A 9213-nucleotide genomic window follows, 5' to 3' on the forward strand; every position below is an offset into this window, starting at 1 on the left:
GACACCGTCTCGGTTTGAAGCTGGGTTAGTGCTCTGAAAGTTAGACCTCTGCTGAGAAATACTCGTTTCTGCCTGTCCTGGGAAGCCATATGCTTCCTGAGCTTTCAAGTTAAGCCATGGTCTTTTATGCCTTGCCAATGTTATCTGCTGCAGGGATTTTTAAATTGAATTAGAGCGCAGGAAAGCATCAGCTGGAATTCCTCGAATAGAACATGTATTTCAGATTTGACTCTGGACTAAGAAGTAACAGAGTTTAACTGGGAGGGGAAGGGGGGAAAAAGGGGCTGGCTTGCTACTTGAGCTCTGGAATTAATTGCCATGAAGCATTCGGTTGGCGGGGGAGGAGGATGGAAAGGCTGGTGTCTTTCTGGGAACCGAAGATGCCTCACCCCATCTCTGATGGACTGTTCTGCCTACGCCAAACGAAGCCGAGGGCTGGCTGCTCCCTGGGCCGCCCCACGTAGATTAAAAAGGGAAAGGTGGACTGGATTTCTGGTTTGGCGGTTGTTCTTCGTGCTGTTGTGGATGTAAGGATGACTGTTTGTCTAGAGAAAGGTGGCTGTCTAGCACAAGCCCAGGTAGGGAAAGCTCGAGTTGGACTAGTTAGTGCGGGCTGAGTGATGTACGTGGGTTTGAGCCCAACTTTGGGGTGTAGCAAGGAGTGGGGCCAGGAGTTCCCTTCCTGTTGGAACGAGGATGAGAAAAATTCAGCCATCTGTACTTTTATACCCTAATCTTTCTCTTCATAAATAAGACCAAAGTGCGTGTTATCTAATGAATTTTATTTGTTAATCACTTGGATGACTGGAATATTTTTCCCCCTTGGGTTATATGTATAGAAATGAAAATATTGTTAGTGGTTTCACAAAATGGTAATTCAGAATAATGGAGAGTTAATCCTCTTTTCATTAGCGAGCCACTTCAGGACATACACTGTGGCAAATTACACTGCATTTTAAGTCGTTCTCAAGTGCTGTGCACTAGGAAAAAAACATTAAACTGTTTTTGCATTGATAGAAGTAATTGTGTGGCTAATTTGGATAAGCAGCATGCATTAGGCACAGCAAAGGAATCTTTTCTTTATGTTCGCTAGCCACTCTACAGCTGCCAAATGAAATTTCTTTTAGAGCTCTTTAGCTCTTTTTATTTTATTTTTAACAGAACAGGGAGGAAGGAAAGAAAGCGCAAGGGGAAAAAAGGAAAATCTGCTGTCTATCTACAGTTTAGTTCGGAGAGTAAACACAGTCTAGTGGCTGGACAGTGAAAGATTTTCTTGCTCCACCTTGTTGAGTCCCTTGAACTACTCCAGTTAACCCAAAATTTCCAGGAGAGCCCTGGGAAGTCACAGAATGTGGTGGCCCATTTTCACATTTGTTCTTGCTTTTGGAAGCGTCGGTCCATGAGCTCCACGGTTTGGTAATCCCACAGACAGGGGGGAAGAAGCTGAGCTTCATATCTAGAGGTGAACGTAAGAGCTTCAGTGGTGGCATGTACGTTTCTAGTGCTGGTTTGGCAGATGCGGTGGAAGTTTCTGAGTACTTTGAGACTGAAAGCTATAAGTCATTATCTACATAACAAGATACTGTGTTTCTTCATATTTTTGGCTCGATGTGCTGTGCAAGCCTTAGCGCTGTGTATAAAGATGCCAAACAATTTGGCAAGATTTATGCCTGGGAGTTAAGATCCAAGTCAGCTGTAGAGATTTAAAATTAAAAAGGAGGGGGGAAAAAAATCCAGACATGCACAGAAAAGGATTGCATTTGCCTTTGTCCTTTGCAAGGACCTATGCACCCTCTCCCCTTCTTCTCTGTAGCCCTCCCTGACCCGGGGGGGTTCCTCCATCGCCGTGGTTGCCCAAGCCTATGTACTCCAGCTGCCAACGCGTAGTTGTATTCGTGTGCCTGCAGCTACACATCACCAGGAAGGTCGGGGCCCGGCGGTGTTGGTACGAACATGCAACGAGAGAAGCTAAACAAATCCAAGGTGGGAGCAAAAACAGGGACAGAAGATGGTTTTTTTTTCCTGCGGGAGGAATAACGGTAACCCCGTGAGCTGTTCTGTCCTGCCTGACGTGGGGCACAGGGCTGCCTTGCCTTAGTGCCCGCTTCAGGCCATATTTATACCGCAGAATAGTTTACATTCTTTACCACACGTGTTTCCTGCTCTTGGGAGTCCTCCCAGCCCGTATGACATCAATCACCTGGGCTGGTGGGGCTTTTGATGCTGGCTTTATTAAATTTAGTATTTGCTGTGCACAAGCACACCAGCCTCGCTTTTGTACCCGGAGAGTGGCCCAGAAGCTACTTCCACCTGAAAATACCCAGCAATTGCAAATTCTGCTGGTTTAGCTGGGAATTAAGGTTTTCAGCATCCAGCAAATACCTAAATATGTAACCTATCTGTAAATGTGGGGATAGGTTTGAATCTTATTCCTGTTTTGATGCTTTCAGATTCGCTTCCTACCTCTTTCCTCATGACAGCTCTGAAAAAGGCGTGGAGCTGTGATTTCTTAAGGGTGGGGTTTTTTTTTTATTTTCAAGATGCCAAGGGAGGGAAAGAAGATAACCAAAGCAGACTGTCTGCCTGTCAGCTCTGGGCCTTTCGTGAGAAGTCTGCAGAAGCAATGACGTTTCCAGTAGACTTTATGCCCACACCAGTGCAGCAGGAGATCAACATGGTGCCCTTGAAATCGGTGGTTTGACTGTCACGACTGGGGACTGATTGGACACTAAACTTGAAAGAACAATGAAGTGGAACACCCCCCCCCCCCCCCCCTTAATTATGGTAAAGAAATCATTTTTGTGCCTGAAGTGCTTGTTGCTGAGAAAGGATTCCCATTTTCTGGTGTTGTGTGGGGAGCTGACTTATTTGAATGTTTTTATTTATCAGGTAGAATTCGAGGCCACTGAAATCAGAGGACATCTATCATCCAGGAGGTCCGAACCTGAGCCCTTCTTGCCTTCCAGACAACCGCAAAAATACTGCTTTTATTTTTATTTACATATTTCTTTCAATTTAATAATTATCTTAAATAAGATCTTTGTGGAGAAATAGTGTCTGTACAAGCATGTACAAGAGATGGAAGTACCTGAGAGCAGATAAAGGTAGGGAATACCAGTTCTCCTGCACTTTCCAAACAACGTGCAGAAGGCTTGAATCCAGTTTCCTAACCTGTCTCCAGGGCAGCGCTCCCTCTGTGCTGAAGGCAGACAAAAATCAGCTGTAATGGCCCAGGCTCTCTGGCAACAGGGAGAGGAGCTCTGCTGAGCAAGTCCCTGAATTCCTGAGAAATGTTTTGTTCTTCCATTTCCAGCCAGCGTGCCAGGTACATCCCTTCAGGGTGAAAAAGTACTTGCCCTTTTGGAGTATGACTAAGCAGAGGTTTGTTTTATAAACTGGAAAGTTCTCCTTGGAGGAGCCAATGGACACGCTGTCTGGAGCGCAGCGTTTGCGCTTGGGAGGAGGGTAAACAGCGCTTCGGTTTCTAAGCTGTTCGCGCCTCGAAGTACGTGGGCTGAGAGTCGGTTAGCTGCAGTGACAGAAGCTTGCTTTGTTGGGTGAGTTAACGAAGCAAATTGAGAAGTGCTGCTCCCTGATATGCCCTCCCTGTGATGTTGTGCTCGGGCTCCAGAGGCTGGCAATAGCTGTAGGGAGCTGCGTGCTCTCCTGCGTAACCTGGTGCTCGCTGCGCCCTGGGTAAGCACAGTGCTGCAGAGGCTCCTCTTCCCCCAGTGCCAGGCCAGAAAAAATGCATTTTGTATGAATACTGCTTGGGAGGGAGGAGGAGTAAGTCCTTCAAAAAAAAAAACCACCTTTCTCTAAAACAGCCCTAAAAGAATGAAGCGAAGCAGTGTAGATCCAAAACAGGAAAACCCCGGGGTACCTGCAGTCATATACTGAAGTGAAGAATAACACAACCTTGTGTCCCTTATTCCTGTCCTGGTCTTCACCAAAAGCTGTCACTTGACCTCAGTCCCTTCATTTCACCCCTGCGTTCTGATGCTTGAAGCATTCGGGGGCTGTGAAATAGCTCATCCAGTGCATTCGTCTTTAAAGAGTTTAAAACCTGAAGAATCGCAGCCTCTGTGCAGTGATTTCCCAGACCCTCCTGCTGTGAGTATTCCAAACTAACCAGCTATTGCAGTGAGTTTCAAAGCTGCTGATGACTTTTTAAAAACTTGGGTTTTGCCCTCAGTCTTTATTGTTGACTGAACTGGTTAATTTAAAACAGACTAAGCTGAGATTTCATGAAGGAGTACGAGAGTGCCCAAATAAACTGAAAACACAGCATCATCTGAGAGAATCGTAATTCAGTTGGAAAAGTTAGATTTGACTGGCGGGTGGAGCAATTGTTGAAGAATAAGCAAAATATTCTGGGACCAGTGTCACAAAAGCTTGGAAGAATGCATTTTTTTTTTCCTAACTCTTCAGATTTAAATTGAAGTTATCTTTAAGATAAATACTGGTTTGGCACCTCATTTCGTATTTTAGAAAGTCATTTCTGTAACATGACCAATTCGGTTTTTTTAGAAAATTATAAATTATGCTTTCAAAACCTCTTTGACTCTGCAATAGTTTTAAGTTTGTTTCTTTTTTTTTTTCCCTCCTCTCTGTAACAAGTTGATGAAGTTACCGGTTACCTTAGGAAGTTTGCCAGCTCTCAGTCCTCTCCCTGCTTGACTAACTAGGCTATAAAAGGAAGCAAAAGGAGCACCAGAAACACAGCAGAAAATGGATATTGCTCAGCCTTACCTGCAGGCTTAGGTGGGTGCTCTGGGCAGCTGGCTCCTGCGAAGTGCGGCGGAGTGACAAAGGAAATCTTACCGACTTTGCCACTGGAGTCTATTTTTGGAGGAGGATTTGCTGACTCTGACCTTCAGCACTACCCACTCCAAAGGCCGGTCTTTACATCTGCTGGTCAAACTATTCCCTAATGTGACCTGAAACATTAACCCTGGCAGCGTAGTCACCTAGCCTGGGTGCGACCAAGAACGCGGTGCCCGCGTGTCGACCGTAATGCAATGGAACTCATCTTTGATCTTATCCCCTTGTGGAGCCCAACGCTACATGGCGTTAGGAGCATTTCACGGCTGTTTTCTGTTGTGCTGTGCACAAGCAGGTAGGTGCTGTGGATTTTCAGTGGGACACAAGTTCCCGAATACGTCGGTTATTTTTAACGTTACTTCAAATCCTTCCAACCACCCTTGTCATCTCCCATCTGTTTAAAAGATAAAAGTTCGTCTCAGAAGTACCGGGACCAGATCTGGTCGTGGCCCGTGGCTAACACCGCAGTACAGATGCGGAGTGGTAAAGAGCAGTTTCAGCTCAAGTTCTGGGCGTCGGATCTGCTGCCGTTTCATGCTAACGGCATCGCTCTAGCCAAGTTTCTGTGCTGCAGAGCAGCCAAGCTCCTCCCTGCCAATTATTCAGATAGTCGCTCTTAAAATGAGAAAGAGCTTAGGTGTTAGAAACCTGCTGTGCCTTCCCCATTACCTTGGAAGGCTGTTGTGCAAATTAATTCTATACTGATAACAGAGAAACTTTGTGGAGGAAGAGATACAGACCCCGCGTAACAGAAACTAGCAGCGGTGGGTTTATTTTTATCCCCGCGGGCGACCCAGTGAGGGGGAAGACGGGTAAGACGATCCGCAGACGGGCAGTGCTGGTGAGGGGAGGCTATGTAAGGTGTGCGGCGAAGGGTCTGCGTGGCACGGGGACGGGTCGTCACTCCCCGAGGATGTCTTTCTGACGTCGGATCGATGGCACGGCAGTGGTTTGTGGTATTGTTTTTTCAGGCTGGCATGTCGAGTTCCAGGAATATTGAGCTGAAACAGAAGTATTTGTTTGTCTGCCTGGCTGTCAAAACAATCCCGGCCCTTGTGCTCCTCTCTCCGCAGGGTCCCAAGAACGTGTAGGGAGGGATCGTTCACCTCCTGGAAATATGTTCTATTTTGGGGACCAGTGGTGCGTGTTTCCATTAGTTTTGCTTCTGTTAAGTAAAAAATACTAGCTGCAAAAGATGTTTTGAGGGTGGCCAATGACTTTGAGTGGTTTGGAGCTCTGACGGAGCCCTGGCCCAGGCTGCCCAGGGAGGTTGTGGAGTCTCCTTCTCTGGAGATATTCCAGACCCCCCTGGACGCGGTGCTGTGCAGCCTGCTCTGGGTGACCCTGCTTCGGCAGGGGGTTGGGATGGGTGACCCACAGAGGTCCCTCCCAACCCCAAACATTCTGTGATTCTGTGGAGCCTGGACATGTGGGAAACAGAACGAAGGCTCTTCTTTTGGAAGAGGGAAGCACCTGCCCTCTGGAAAGGTGAATAGTTGCCTTGGGCTCCTAAAAGCAGAGGTTTGCCATATTACTGGTAATTTCTGAAGATCTTGGTGAAGCTGATGAAGGCGCTTTGAACGTGCGGATCAGGATCGCTCCCCCTTCCCGGCGCCTTGCACGCTCCTGCTCAGCGTGCAGGTCCCTGCTGCCGGTGGCCAGCTCTTGCGTGTGGTCACCCGCTGGTCCCACAGCCCTGTCTTGGCAGAGCAGCTGCACCAGCCCTGGGCAAAACTCATCATCCCTTTCATTTTTGTGTGTATTCTGAAAGCGTCACAGGGCCAACATGCCAGGCACTGTTCAGATACGTGATAAAAGGCAATGCCCAGCACGGCGAGATGATGCTCTAGATAGAAGAGGCGAAGGCTTAGGTGGGACAAAGGACGAAGCCCAAGCAGAACGAGCAAGGCTGTGGCCAAAAAAATGCCAGCGACCACCTTCCTCGGTGGCAGTTTCTGTGGCACAGACTGAGCTGTGGGAAAGGGGAGAGCCAAAGCCCCGTTCAGGGGAGGAAGGGGTGGGAAAGGGGAAAATAACCAAAAGCTTTTTTTTTTTTTTTTAAAAAAAAAAAGATACTTCTTAGGAGGACTGAATTTCTTCCACAAACAGTGGGTAAAGAGAAGGGGGAGAAATGATAGATTTCTGGCCAGACCTCACTATAGAGGTACAGTTGGAAAAATGTGACACTGTTTTCTAAGGCTTGAATTTTTTGTGTTAGTTTAAATACAAGCTTTGAGTAAAGTTCTGTTTTAGAGGACTTCCCTCCCCCATTCCAACCTGGTGGACTGGAAGATTTCCTCTGTGCTACAAAATACGCTATGATTTGGAAAAGCTGGGGTTTTAACAATTGCATGGGAAGAGTAAGTATATAATTATAGAAGATTGTCCTAATGGACATTTGCAGCTGTACGGAGATGCTAACAGCATGCAGAAACCATTATGTTTCCAGTTGTTTGGCAAAAGTTAAGAAACCTTATATATATATATGTGTGTTTTAAAGCTAACCGTAAAGTAAATCCAGATGGTTCTCCCTTGCACAGACAGGCAGTCTTCAAACTAGACGTATAGCTGTAGCCTGGCTGTAGCTTGTTTCGATTACCGCAGATAGAAAAAAATGTTTGAAGCGACTGCGCGCCCTTGATTCTTGCTGAAGCCACCTGGTGTTGGCGCAGCACTGCGTTAAACTTGCTTGAGAACACCTCTCGCGCACGAGTATCTAGCTGGGCATCACCTGTTGAATTTCTCCTTATACTGAAGCGTTGCTTGAGGGCCCCCCTCGGGGGTTGGGGCTCCGCGGAGGCAGGTGTTGTGGACCCATAAAACCAAAAAGACGGTTCCTGCCCTGTGTAACCTGCCTCTGGAGCTTGAGTCTGTTCTTCTCTTTCCATCTCCTGGTTAAGGATTACCAGAAAATATGGGTTGGATGCTTATTTTTGGCCGATGTGTTCCAAGTTTTGTTTGATTCTTTAATAAGCATTGTTTGTTATGCTCTTGACTGTATTTCAGCCAGACGTTGGTCGTGCTGGCTTCTGTCAGCAGGGGAATCGGAATTGTGTTGACTCGTGAGACTGTTCTGCAAATCAAGTCAAAGGGAGAGCTTTGCCTCACAGGGCGACAATTTCAGTGTCCGAATGCTTGAAGTCAACGCGTTAGGAGTGTTTCTGAAATTCAGAAAACAGGGGAAACAGAAAGATCCATCAGAAATTACAGACTCGTGGTATGTTAATTTTTTTATGGTTTTTTTTTTTTAGTCGATAAGCAAGTGTTCTTGTAGCTAATAGTCAATGTTGTTTGTCCAAGTAGCAGAACAGGTAGAAATACTGTTTTATGAGCTGCTTGGGTAGTGCTGCAGGAGGGTAACTTGGATTTGACCTGGTAGGAGTCGAATTTAATGGCTGGCACATCTCTGGCAGGGCTAACAGCCCAGCAGTAGCGGCTGTGTTTATCGGGCAGTATTTGCGGCTAGGGACGAAGCGAGCTCGAGGGGCTGGGAAGGAAGGACCCCGGTCCTGAGCGAGGTGCCTGGGCTTGCAGGGGGAGGCGGGGGCCGGGGCTCTGAAAGGCGTTTTGTTCACTGTTCTGCTTTTTCTCTCGCTGTCAGCAGAAAAAATGTTCTGGGAGATTTGTGTTCAAGTGGAGTATAGATCCGAAGGCGCAGTAATGTGGAAAAGATGGGATGAGGGCTTGCTTGTAACCTCCCCTTACCGAAGAACGCTGGGAACAGGAAGGGCTGGGGCCTCACACTGCTCAGCCCCCCCTCCCCATTTTTTGATCGGTGCGAAGAGGAAGCCCTGCGAGAAGAGCACCTTCCAGAGTTCCTACGGAGAGAGAGTGTTAACCAGCGAGTACATCGTCCCGTCCCATGCATGGCATCCTGATGTGCTCCGGAGGTCCCAAACTCGGGCACCTCCAACTGTTCATAGCATTCAAACCGCCCTACAAGGACAGTGGCGTTTCCAAAAGTCAAGATGGCTTTGTCCCTAACGTGCCACGGTCTCACACGCAGGATTGTACTTAAATTCTCTTGATGGCAAGTTGAGAAACTGCCGCAGTCTAGTTCTACTCTTACTGTTCATTGGGATAAGAAGGGGCTTTTTTCTTCTCCTTGTCTAAATCCTTAATAACATGGTGCTGCAGAGATTCCAGAGATGCATGGTCCAACCTATACCCTCAGCATAATGTGTTTAAAAAAAACATAAACACAAATAATAGATACTTGGTATGTAACTCTGATCAGAAAGTTTTGTCCAGACATGCTGAGAGCAGGTTTCAGGTCAGCGTAATCTCATGGTATACTGAGTGCCAAATCTAGGCTTAGAGAGAGCTGAGAGCCAGGAACTGGATTGATGTTTGCTGTCCTCTTGGTTACAGGCTTGTGGCTCCCTGGCA

General features: G+C 47.1%; 1 protein-coding gene across 2 annotated transcripts in view; it reads right to left on the bottom strand.

Moving 5' to 3' along the window:
- The window catches only part of DUSP29 (dual specificity phosphatase 29), a 29227-nt gene extending 24368 nt beyond the window's left edge, over positions 1 to 4859 (bottom strand). For both annotated transcript variants that reach the window (XM_075422909.1, XM_075422910.1), the window contains exon 1: positions 4753 to 4859. The gene's annotated coding sequence lies outside the window, so the exon portion shown is untranslated. The remainder of the gene's footprint in view (positions 1 to 4752) is intronic.
- Positions 4860 to 9213: the final 4354 nt, after the last annotated feature.

Source organism: Opisthocomus hoazin, chromosome 6 (genome assembly GCF_030867145.1).
Source record: "Opisthocomus hoazin isolate bOpiHoa1 chromosome 6, bOpiHoa1.hap1, whole genome shotgun sequence".
NCBI classification, from domain to species: Eukaryota; Metazoa; Chordata; class Aves; order Opisthocomiformes; family Opisthocomidae; genus Opisthocomus; species Opisthocomus hoazin.